This window comes from Oncorhynchus clarkii, chromosome 4 (assembly GCF_045791955.1).
Source record: "Oncorhynchus clarkii lewisi isolate Uvic-CL-2024 chromosome 4, UVic_Ocla_1.0, whole genome shotgun sequence".
Taxonomy (NCBI): Eukaryota; Metazoa; Chordata; class Actinopteri; order Salmoniformes; family Salmonidae; genus Oncorhynchus; species Oncorhynchus clarkii.
Window position 1 is genome coordinate 61,585,027 of NC_092150.1, and position 13,126 is coordinate 61,598,152.

The following is a 13,126-nucleotide window of genomic DNA, read 5'->3' on the forward strand; positions in this document are numbered from 1 at the left end:
GTTTGGCCATAATGACCATCGTTGTGTTTGGAGGAAAAAGGGGGAGGCTTGCAAGCTGCCACCCCCCATTCGTGAAGCACGGGGGTGGCAGCATCATGTTGTGACGGTGCTTTGATGCAGGAGGGACTGGTGCACTTCAGAAAATAGATGGCATCATGAGGAAAGAGAATTGTGTGGATATATTGAGGCAACATCTTAAGACATCAGTCAGGAAGTTAAAGCTTGGTCGCAAATGGGTCTTCCAAATGGACAATGACCCCAAGCATACTTCCAAAGTTGTGGCAAAATGGTTTAAGGTCAACAAAGTCAAGGTATTGGAGTGGCCATCACAAAGCCCTGACCTCAAGCCCATAGAAAACATGTGGGCAGAACTGAAAAAGCGTGTGCTGACTCCGTTACACCAGCTCTGTCAGGAGGAATGGGCCAGCATTCACCCAACTTATTGTGGGAAGCTTGTGGAAGGCTACCCAAAACATTTGACCCTTGTTAAACAATTTAAAGGCAATGCTACCAAATACTAATTGAGTGTATGTAAACTTCTGACCCACTGGGAATGTGAAGACATTATTATTCTGACATTTCACATTCATAAAATATAGTGGTAATCATAACTGACCTAAGACAGGACATTTTTACTAGGATTAAATGTCAGGAATTGTGAAAAACTAAGTTTAAATGTATTTGGCTAAGGTGTATGTAAACTTCTGACTTCAGCTGTATGAAACGACCTTGGGTTTATAACTGCGGAAATCGTCCCTGCCGCACGAGCATGCTTTTACGGCACAGTCGATAGCGTGCCGGACCTTCGGGCTCGAAGGTCGAGGGTTCGAGACATGCTCCCTGCTGTTTCATTACATGTATATAGTTATTCAACCTATTTCTTGAAGTCATAAGAGAGCGCAGTAGTATAAAAAATTGGGAACTATGTTTCATTTATGAATGGTGGATGCTCAATATCAGATTTGAATACAAGTTCCACATCCTACAAGACAGATTGGTCACAGAGTTTCTAAACCCAGAGGCAACGCTTGCGCAACAGACCAAGCAGACCAGGCCAGCGTTTGGGGTTTGAGGAGTCAATGAGAGAAGTGAACAATTATTCCTTAGTTTTTAATTTTCTCTGAATCTAAAGGCACAATGTGGATTCAAGCCAATGTCTTTAGTTGAACAAGTTATTACTTGAACCTCATGAAAGTGACAAACTGACAGGAGTACCTTTGATTTTATGATTTGCACATGCGCAGTTCGGTGCAAGAAGATCGCTAGACCCGAGGAAGTGTTTCTACGTGTGAGCTTAGCTAGATAATGTCGCCATGACATCGCCTACAAGTGTGATCTAGGTTTTGTATTGGAAAAGCAGTGGACAGAACAAGCAAGGAGGGGGGCAGAGCCAATCACGAGCTAATGAGATCCTATTGGCGCATTCTAGCATGTATTTGCATATTTCCGTTAGGGAACGCCTACTCTGAAGTGGGCGTGTGCAATAACTTAATTTGCCAATGCACTCCTTCTAAATGCACATTTTAAAATCTAGTTTATGAGGTGATAGCAGCGGATGAATGGCACGACAAATCCGTAGTTTATGTTCATACCATAATCCCACCGCCACCATGTGACACTCTGTTCACAACGTTGACAACAACAAACACTGTTGCCCACACAACGCCATTCACATGGTCTGCTGGTGTGAGGCAGGTTGGACGTACTGCCAAGTTCTCTAAAACAAAGTTGGAGGTGGCTTATGGTCTCAAAATGAACATTCAACAGTAAATTCTCTGTCAAAAGCTCCGGTGGACATTTCTGCAGTCAGCATGCCAATTGCACGCTCCCTCAAAGCTTGAGACATCTGTGGCATTGTGTTGTGTGACAAAACTACACATTTTAGAGTGGCCTTTTTTTTGTCCCCGGCACAAGGTGCACCTGTAATGATCATGCTGTTTAATCAGCTTCTTCTGCCACACCTCTCAGGTGGATGGAATATCTTGGCAAAGGAGAAATGTTTACTAACAGGGATGTAAACAAATTTCTCCACAAACTTTGAGATAAGCTTTCTGTGCATATCGAACACTTCTGGGATCTTTTATTTCAGCTCATGAGACATGGGACCAACACTTTACATGTTGCGTTTTATATTTTTGTTCAGTGTAAAAACAGCCATCTCCTCCCACTGCCAGTCCCACTGGGCTTCCTCTCATCACAATATTTGGTAGTGAGTGGAAACGCCAACTGGATGCTTCACACTTCTACATCCGTGGAAATATCTGGCTCATTGTTCTGTGGTACTGTCTTTATATAGTTTGAGAGACAAGCATTGCAAAGTAGTGACGCCATCTGACAATGTCCCTGTCCTTAATACTGTCATGGTTCCAATGCAGTCTCGGTCCAACTCTCTACATGGAGAAATTGGAACATTAGGCATTCTCCGTACAGGGTGTTGGGTATCCTAGTCTGACAGGACAAGGCTGTGAGAGGAGAAAAGTTATCTTCAAATCTCCTACTTTGTGGGGCAACACTCATGTGTTCATCATATGGCACCTTGCATAAGACTTCCTTGTGATGGTACACAACCTTTCACCCTCGTCTTTTCAGACAATGGTTCTAAAACTGAAGGGTGCACTGATGCATATACAATAGTTATGACTTATGACTAATGGAGAAATATGCCCAGAAGTATTTTAAAACTTTGTTTCCACTTGGTTATAGGAGCAGATGAGACAATGCACTTTAATGTACAGGAGTGATTCTGTAAATGAACACAGCCTGTCCACAGTTAAGTGTAGGCTGAATGTGGTGTCTGAAATCCAGACAAAACATAATTGTAGATATGCACAGTCTAAAAACTGTTCAGATTGATAAACTATTTGCATAATTTGGATCTGATTTATCGAGGATGCACAAGTGAGAAACGCACAACAATCAATCTTTTTAGTGTCTGAAAAAAAGGCACAGGGATGGAAATCCAGCATGGAAACTACCTGTCTGTTCCCATTAAAAAGTGTATTTTTCCTCATTTACTGTAACACTTCACAATAACACAGAGTATAGGTCTTCCTAGGCATCCCCGTAGAACCATTGTGGATTTGACTGCGGTCATAAATTACAAGCAGACAAGGGGTGATTGCTCCTCAAAGGGAGAACAAGTGGATGAGACAGGTTTAGGGAGAGTTATTCAAATGAATTGCATGGAGAAAGAATATTGTAAAAACTAAATTGGGCTCTATAGAATGGGATATGTTACCCCCCCCCCCCCCCCCCCCCCCCCAACATATTTACAGTACCTTCAGATTCTATTCATACCTGTTAATGCAGGTTGCCTATTTTAAATGCACTGGGTGAAGGTAGGAGATGATACAGGTGTCCTGGTTAAAGGACAAGGATAGGGAGAGAGAGACTTGAGCTCCCTTTATATTGTCTCCAGTCAAACATAATTCATCATAAATCAATGGAATTATGTGCTAAAAATATACAGAAACAAATACATTAGGATATTTTACAACATAATAATATTCCTTGTCATACACAGTAAAACAATACGTGTGTATTTGTTCCTTTTGGGCTCCCGAGTGGCGCAGAAGTTTAAGGCACTGTATTTCAATGCTAGAGGTGTCACTACAGACCCTGGTTCGATCCCGGGCTGCATCACAACCAGCCGTGATTGGGAGTCCCATAGGTCTGCACACAATTGGCCCAGCGTCATCCGGGATAGGGTTTTGCCGGGGTAGATGGCAAATAATAATTTGTTCTTAACGGACTTTAAATGGTTAAATAAAAAAAATAAACCATCTCAGAGAGCCAGTAGCCAAACCATAATTCTCTCCGAAGCATTTACAAAATATATTAAGGCATATCCAACTTTACTACCCATACACAGCAACATCAAAACATTTTACCACTAATAAACAGGGCATCTAAATGCACAAAAATGAAAAAGAAAGTACAATGTAGACAATATTGTGGGTTACTCACATTTGTGTATTGCACGCATAGAAAACAGAAATAAAATGGATAATGCTGGAGAGGTTCTTCTTTAAAGTTTTATGGTAACTGTTGGGATAACAGAAAAATAAATAAAAACCACCAACCCACTCTTTCGGTCACATTCGAACCATATCCCTACACAAGCTCAAGTGCCTGTGAGGCTAGAGCATTCACCGACAGGATTCCTTGTAATGTCTCTGCAGAAGAGTCCCAAAGAAGGCTCAGCTACACTCACAATGATGCCTATTTTCTCAGATTTCCTCTCCATTTGTGCTGTGCAGTTGATAACCAAAGTAATAACCGCTACAAAGTCCACTTTATTAGCATGCAACATGTCAGGATCCCTCTGTTGACAAGGAACATCATGTTGTGTCTCTACTCCTATTACTTCACTCCTTTATTCCACTCTTCTCAAATTCCGCCGGATAGGAGACATTTTGGACAGCTCTTATTCTTGTCACCTCTGTCTCCTTCACCCTAACAGGACACTTCAGAAATGCTGGAGAGGTTCTTTACAACTGCCTGGATTGTTTGGCACTGACCTGAAAGACAGAAGAAACTCAGGTATTTGACAAGTGAATGGGTGGCACGTGCGCTCAGAGTGTAGAGATGTATAACATGGCCAGCACCACTGTGGATTGATATGTTGTGCTCCCTATACATCTCTATGGCTCAGAGATGCCTGCAATTAAAGGGACAGTTAACTAAAAAGTGTCGGAAAAATTAGAGCCTTTTCCTCATCCACCCCAAAAGTAGTCTCTGCTGGTTTTGCTATTGCTCTACAAAGGCTCTCCAAGTGGCCTGGTTTAATTTGGGTCATCCTTGACCTCAGGCAAGAGAATCAGACGGTCCCCCGGTCTGAGGTAAGTTTTGAAGTTGGCCCAGAAGTTGTAAGCCATGATTGGCTATGACACCAGTGCCTTTGACCAACAACATTACTGTCAGTATCGATAGCTTGGGGCGGAGAGCTGTCACGCCGCCCCATGAGGAAGAAGTTGGGAGTGACTGAGTCTGCTCAGGAAGGAGAATGATGAAGGGGAGTGGTACTGCCGCCCCATGGAGCACCATGGGTGGTGGTTCTTGAGGAGGGCGGCGTGCCTCAATGGCAGTTGGAGGAATGGGGTACCGTTTGTCACCTGTCTGAACAAACCTATGTGGATCTGACCACTCTGTCCCTGGAGGGGGAGGTGTAGTTGGTTAGTATGCCACAGGAATTGGCCTTATAGGGTCCTCTTCCCCAGGAGCCAGGTTGAACTCAGATGAGAGGGTGAGATGACTGTTTAGAGACAAATGTGGCCTGTGGAGTCCTGGGTACTGAGATAAGCTAAGGCTAAGGCTCACTCTGATGAGTCACAGAAAGTGTGCAGTTCACGTTCTACCATCTGATTGTCTGCCCATTGGGGCACATAGCATCTGGGAATGGTTATGGTGGAGAGATCTGAGAGCTCACTTTCCCATGTCTTCCATCTGTCCATCAGGCAGTCAGGCAGTATGGGGTCATCTCAGCCCCTCTGGCTGCGCCAGAGGTCCTGTTCAAGATCCTTCACCTGGGCTGTGAAAGGGAGGATGTAGCCTAAGGGATGATATTGGCAAGCCAGCACTCTGTAAATGACCCTCAGAGTCAGTTCTGTTTCTCTCCGGACAGGTCCATGTTTGTAGCCGAGGGTGTCTGACTGACAGCTTCTGCGTAGGCCCAGAATTGTTTTTTTGTGGATTAATGGTGGTCTGGTAGAGCCATAGCTCACTGCTGTCTGACCTCGCTTCTGGAAGAATGAGTTCCACAACAGAGGGTATGTTACTAGCCCATTGCCTGACTTCGAACCCCACATCCAAGAGGTACCAGCGCAGCCTATCCACCAATTCCCTTGTCTTCTTGAGTAGGCTTTGAAGACAGTTGTCAATGTAGAAGGTGTGCTTGAACTCCTGAACATCCGTGTTGCCATCATGGTGGTCCCAAGCCTGTCTCTGGAGGGCATAGATGGCACAGCAGGGACTATAAATAGTTTTGAATGGTAGGATCTGTCATTCATAGGTGCTGGGCTCTGCTTCTCGGTTGAAATCCCTCCAAATTAACCTGAGGAGTGACCTGTCGGAGGGCTGAAGGTGCACATGGTGAAACATGCCTTTGATATCGCCGCTTATAGCCACTGTGTGTTGCCTAAACCTGAGGAGCACTCCGAGCAGGGAAGGACCAAGGGTTGGTCCTGGTAGTAGGCATTCATTCAGAATCTGACCGTTGTGCTGATAGGAGCAGTTGAACACTAGTCTACATTTGCCGCTGTGTTGCTCAACAAGGTGGTGTAGCAGAATCCATGATTCCAGGGATCCTTCCTCAGTATAAGGAGTGAATTTGGTGACACAGCCTGAGGTTACAAGCTTCTGGATCTATGGATGATGGATTTCTTGGTCAGCCTTGGGTTCTTTAGAAACTGACTCTTAGTGCCACGAAGGGAAGGCATCACTGGGGGGCAGGAGTGTTACATATCTCTGGACCCCATCCACCAAGGTTCTTGTTGTATTTTCCTCCAGGAGTTTCAAAGCACACTGATCTTGTTTGGAACGTGTGAATTTCTCTCCGTCCTGATATCCACCTGCCATAGCTTCTCTACATTCTTCAGGAGTTCAGTGGCCGGGGAAGCAATGCTAGTGAATAGGCATTTATGAACGAATGTGTGCGGCATCAGGATTTCCAGGCCCTGCACAGCACAGCCCAGCCAAACAAGGTTTGAACAGTGACAGGGCCTCCCAGAGGGCCGGTAGGGACTGGCTCGATGGGGACCAGCAGCTGTGATGGTCAGACCATATGAGCAATAGAGGCCGTGCCCTGTGGATATGTGTCAGCAGCAAGTCCTTCAGGTGTGGGTAGAGGGCACAACAAAACCTATTCCCCCTCAGGAGACTGAAAAGATTTGGCATGGGTCCTCAGATCCTCAAAAGGTTCTACAGCTGCACCATTGAGAGCATCCTGACGGGTTGCATCACTGACTGCTCGGCCTCCGACTGCAAGGCACTACAGAGGGTAGTGCGTACGGCCCAGTACATTACCGGGGCCAAGCTTCCCGCCATCCAGGACCTCTATACCAGGCTGTATCAGAGGAAGGCCATAAAAAATGTCAAAGACTCCAGCCACCCTAGTCATAGACTGTTCTCTCTTCTACTGCACGTCAAGTGGTACCGGATCGCCAAGTCTAGATCCAAGAGGCTTCTAAACAGCTTCTACTCCCAAGCCATAAGACTCCTGGACATCTAATCAATTGGCTACCCAGACTATTTGCATTGCCCCGCCCCCTCTACGCTGCTGCTACTCTGTTATTATTCATGCTTAGTCACTTCAATAACTCTACCTACATTTACATATTACCTCGACACCGGTGCCCCCGCACATTGACTCTCTACCGGTACCCCCTGTATATAGCCCTGCTATTGTTATTTTACTGCTGCTCTTTAGTTATTCTTATCACTTACTTTTTTTGTTGGTATTTTCTTAAAACTGCATTGTTGGTTAAGGGCTTGTAAGTAAGCATTTCACTGTTGTATTCGGTGCATGTGACAAATAACATTTTATTTTATTTGAAGCATATCAGAGGGGGAGATGTGCTCGGCTAAGATGAGAATATCTGCTGTGAAAGCATTGTGGACTTGATACCAGTTGCCACTGTCTCCTTCAGGGCATATGGTGAATGACACAGAAGCTCTACTTACTTTCAGTACATCTTGACATATATTTTGAAAGCTCAGTTCTTCTGGTTCACCCTCTAACCCAAGGCAGTAGGCAACAGCAGGGAGAATGATGGAATGTTCAGAGCCCTCATCAAGAATGGCATGTGTCTCCATCACCTCCTCACCATGATGTAGTATGACTCTGACCACTTTTAACGTCACCCGTGGTTTGTGCGGTCAGGGTAGATGACCCCCGTCTTGGCTTTGTCGGTGCTTACCATAAGAGCGCCCCTGTGCTTTTGTGTTATAACCTCATGTAGCACGGTGAGGTGTAACTCCTTGCAGTCTTTTTGCCCTTGCTTTCACCTGGAACCAGTCAGACAGGTTCTGGAGGTTATAGGGTTGGACTACTCCATCTCTTAAGATACCATGAGTCAAGCAGTTCTAAATAAACCCCTCACAATATGCAGCTGGCTGTTTACCCAGCAACCTGTCCACATGTGAACCACACTTGAGCTAACTGCCATGGTCACCTTCCAATGTCCAAAGCATGCCTATCAAGGGTTGGATGGAGAGAGTGAATTCTTGGACGGCTGTGTCATCTCCTACCCTCACATGTAACACGTTGAGGATGATGCCAATTTCACGCTGCATGAGCTGATGGGGCATTCCATACTTTGTATTCAGGGCATTGAGAGCTGAGGTGTATGGCCTGGTGTCGTACATGTATAACTTCTCCAGTTTCTGCGCACCTGGCAGTTTCAGACGATCCAGGAGCACTTGTACCTTGTACTGCCCTGAGAGGTGACCATGGTTACCTAGGAGGCTGTCTAGGGCCATTTTCGAGTGGATGAAATCGCTCTCTTTCCCACTTTCGAAGTAAGGCAGCTAACAGTAGGTCTTGGAATACCATAAGCGGAGGCAACAAGGAGCTCCATCTTGTTGGCCCCCTTGTCTAGCTGTGGCAGGGATAGAGAGAGAAAGGGGTCAAGGTGTTCCACCCCTATCAGTTGCTAAGTGGAAGTCCGGGAGGATAGCTGTGCTAGTGGATCAGTGCCAGGGCCAGACTGGGCCCCCTGGCCATCTTCTGGTGGGCGTGGCCCAGAAGGTTGATGTGGGTTTCAAACCCAGCTAAGCAGGGAAGGCTGGGGTAGGTTACCAATTTGGATCCCACTGGCAGAACCCTGCTTGGAAGCACTGGCTGAGGTGGGGTTTGAGTTTGGACCCCAATGGTCTCTGAAGGCTGAGGAGGTTTTGGAGCCAGGCGTGGCATAGGAGAAGGTGGGGTTTGAACTCCACTCATCTATGGATGAGGAGGTGGTTTTGGGCCGGGTGTAGGAAGAGGCCTATAAGGTGATGGTGAAGGAGATTGTGGTGATGGTCACTGATCCTGTGATCCATTTTGATCTTGAAACTCCAATTCATCCTGATCTCGATCTTGAACCTGCAACTCCTCCTGATCCGGACCTGGATCTTGAACCTGTGACTCACATTCTGACTCTTCACTGGCAGAACAGAATGACAACATGACAGGCTGTGGTGCTATGCCTGCTCTGTAGGCCCCTCCTCCTGCTGTTGAAGAGGGCCATGAGCTCCATGGTGGGGGTCAGGCTCAACCATTTGTTGATTGTGATTCACCACTTTACTGTTGGTTCCTTTCTAAGAAGGCTGCTATCATCCGCGCCTCCTCCAGATCTCTTTCAACTTGCTGTAGACATCGCTGTCTTTCTAGCGGTTTGACTATGGTTTCACATGCTTCTAAGGCTTGTCGTGTTTGGGTGTCCAAGTGCCTATACTCGTCAGCTTGAGTGTCCTCTATGATTTGGTGTTTAAGGTGCTTCACACGCTTCCGGAGATCAGAAGCTTGTGAGTCACTCAGGGCCTCTGATGGGACTCCACTCCCACTAGGGTTGAATGGCGAGAACCCGGTTACCGAGATTTAATGGGATTTACCACCCAAAACCACTCTTTTCCCGGGATAAATAACTGCGAGACACCGGTAAATTATAATAAATTATTTATATGAGCAGCATGGAGTGAACTGTTCAATTATATGCAATGTCTAAATCTGGCTTCTCTATGGCCTCTGCATGATGAATCAGTGCTCAGGGTGGGACAGACAGCCCATCTCACAATGCATGTCGACCTTTCACCTCACTATGGTCACATTCTTTCTTGTGATAGGTAGGCCTACATTTGCTGCAGCATAGCCTATGCTACAGTAATATAAAGACAGAATGCACTTCTAATTTACCCATCTGTCTTTCGGTTGTCACCTTTTTTTTAAATTGTAAAGATGTCTTTTTTTGTTATTGCAGCTGCAGAGTTTTAAAACCGCCTATCATTGTTTTAAATCAGTACACGTGCGAGCACTCTCTCGCAATCTTTCTCTCTCTCCATCAACTCTATTCAAATTGCATCCAAAATAGATAATCCTGTTCTAGATTGATATATAGCCCAATATTTAGATGTTCTAGCTTACCGTTTTCTGGTAATACATTCAATGCAGTATTAGCCTTATATTTAGCTAATTAAGGATTGGTTATGCATAATAAGCTTCTAATTTATAGCCTCCGTCTCTTGCTCAATATGCAAGCACCTACAGTTGGAGTCGGAATTTTACATACACTTAGGTTGGAATCATTAAAACTCATTTTTCAACCACTCCACAAATTTCTTGTTAACAAACTATAGTTTTTACTTGTGCATGACACAAGTAATTTTTCCAACAAGTGTTTATAGACAGATTATTTCGCTTATAATTCACTGTATCACAATTCCAGTGGGTCAGAAATGTACATACACTAAGTTGACTGTGCCTTTAAACAGCTTGGAAAATTCCATGGCTTTAGAAGCTTCTGATTGACTAACTGACATCATTTGAGTCAATTGGAGGTGTACCTGTGCATGTATTTCAAGGCCTACCTTCAAACTCACTGCCTATTTGCTTGACATCATGGGAAAATCAAAAGAAGCCAAGACTTCAGAAAAAAAATTGTAGACCTCCACAAGTCTGGTTCATCCTTGGTTCATCCAAACGCCTGAAGGTACCACGTTCATGTGTACAAACAATAATACGCAAGTATAAACACCATGGGACCATGCAGTCGTCATACCGCTCAGGAAGGAGATGCATTCTGTCTCCTAGAGATGAACGTACTTCAATCCCAGAACAACAGCAAAGGACCTTGTGAAGATGCTGGAGGAAACAGGTACAAAAGTATCTATATCCACAGTAAAATTAGTCCTATATCAACATAACCTGATAGGCTGCTCAGCAAGGAAGATGCCACTGCTGCAAAACCGCCATAAAAAAGGCCAGACTACTGTCACATCCTGACCTTAGTTCCTTTTTTATGTCTCTGTTTTAGTTTGGTCAGGGCATGAGTTGGGGTGGGCATTCTATGTTTTTTATTCTAGGTTTTTTGTATTTCTGTGTTTGGCCTGGTATGGTTCCCAATCAGAGGCAGCTGTCAATCTTTGTCTCTGATTGAGAACCATATTTAGGCAGCCTGTTTTCCCACTATGATTTGTGGGTAGTTATTTTCTGTTTAGTGTGTTTGCACCTGACGGAGCTGTTTTGGTTTTTTATTTTGTTCCTTGTTGTAGTTAGTGTTCAGTCTATTAAAATAATGATGAACACTTACCACGCTGCATCTTGGTCCTCACCTTCTTCCACCTTCTTCCACCTTGGTCCTCACCTTCTTCCAGTTTGCACCTGCACATGGGGACAAAGATCGTACTTTTTGGAGAAATGTCCTCTGGTCTGATGAAACCAAAAAATAACTGTCTGGCCATAATGACCATCGGAAGAAAAAGGGGGAGGCTTGCCGAAGAACAACCTCATAACCGTGAAGCACGGGGGTGGCTGCATCATATTGTGGGGGTGCTTTGCTGCAGGAGGGACTGGTGCACTTCAGAAAATAGATGGCATCATAAGGATTGAAAATGATGTGGATATACTGACGCAACAGACTTCCAAAGTTGTGGCAAAATGGCTTAAGGTAAAAAAGGTAAGGTATTGAAGTGGCCATCACAAAGCCCTGACCTCAATCCTATGGAACATTTGTGGACAGGACAGAAAAAGTGTGTGTGAGCAAGGATGCCTATAAACCTGACTCAGTTACACCAGTTCTGTCAGGAGGAATGGGCCAAAATTCCCCAAACGTATTGTGGGAAGCTTGTGGAAGGCTACCCGAAACTTTTGACCCAAGTTAAACAATTTAAATGCAATGCTACCAAATACTAATTGAGTGTATGTAATCTTCTGACCCACTGGGAATGTGATGAAAGAAATAAAATCTTTAATAAATCATTCTCTCTACTATTATTCTGACATTTCACATTCTTAAAATCCTAACTGACCTAAGGCAGGATATTTTTTACTAGGATTAAATGTCAGGAATTGTTAACTGAGTTTAAATATATTTGGCTAAGGTGTATGTAAACTTCCGACTTCAACTGTATGCTCCTCCGCTGGCCTCGCCGTGAAAAAATCTACTTAGATCTTGCATGCAGGAAAAGCTAGACTAGAATGGCTTGCTAGACATTCTGTTTTTAGAATTGTTTTTACCAATAGAATATTCAAAGAGGGACGCAAGCTCTTTTTGACTGAATATTAAATAAAGAACTCCCGGGTAGTTTGAAAGAAGTGCGAATGAGCGATGGCAGTAGGCTATAGCAGTTATTTATTCAGACCCATAACCATTCAATCTTTGTGAAGAGAAGTGAAATTCTTTTGCATCTAATTCTAGTCCTATGTTATTCATGGATGTCATTAGAATGACGATGATAAGGACAGCACAACTTATTTGATTTAACTGTTGAAAGTGAGGAAGGAATGAAGCAACACTAGAGAGAGAAAGAGGTAGGCTATTAACATTAGGGAAAATATTATCAAAGGTATTTATGTTTTTCTGTCATGTGTAATGTCGTGGAAATTACCACCAGGGACACCTGAAGTCAATCTTAAATGAATCATATTTTATTTTCAGCAAGCTGGAGAGGTTCCAACAAACTTAATGTACCAAGTAGTTTGCGTCTGTCAGGAGCTCGGCCGGGGCAGTCCCGTTAGTTCTCTTATATACTGCTTACACAGATAAGTTATATATGCATGATTTAGCTTATTCATTACTCAAAATTAATTGATTAACGTTTGGTTCATGCATGTGACCAACCAATAACTCATGAGGCTTCTTCTCTCCAAGCTGAGACCTTAAAAACTGAGACACCCCTTTCGGTTCTCAAAACAATGTTCTGGGCGTACTGCCAAATTGCAGTGGTTCCTCCTTTAAAAGTTGTGTCATACTGCAGAACACCTTGCCGGCTGCTTCAGCATTCTATGGCATGGTATTTCATTGTCAGACATTTTTTACATTTAATGCAAGTTAGTGCTAGTTTGACCACCAGAGGGTAACTTTGAGAACCATCTGATAGTCTCCCATATTGGCATTACTAGAGAATATAAAACATTTGTCATAACAGTACA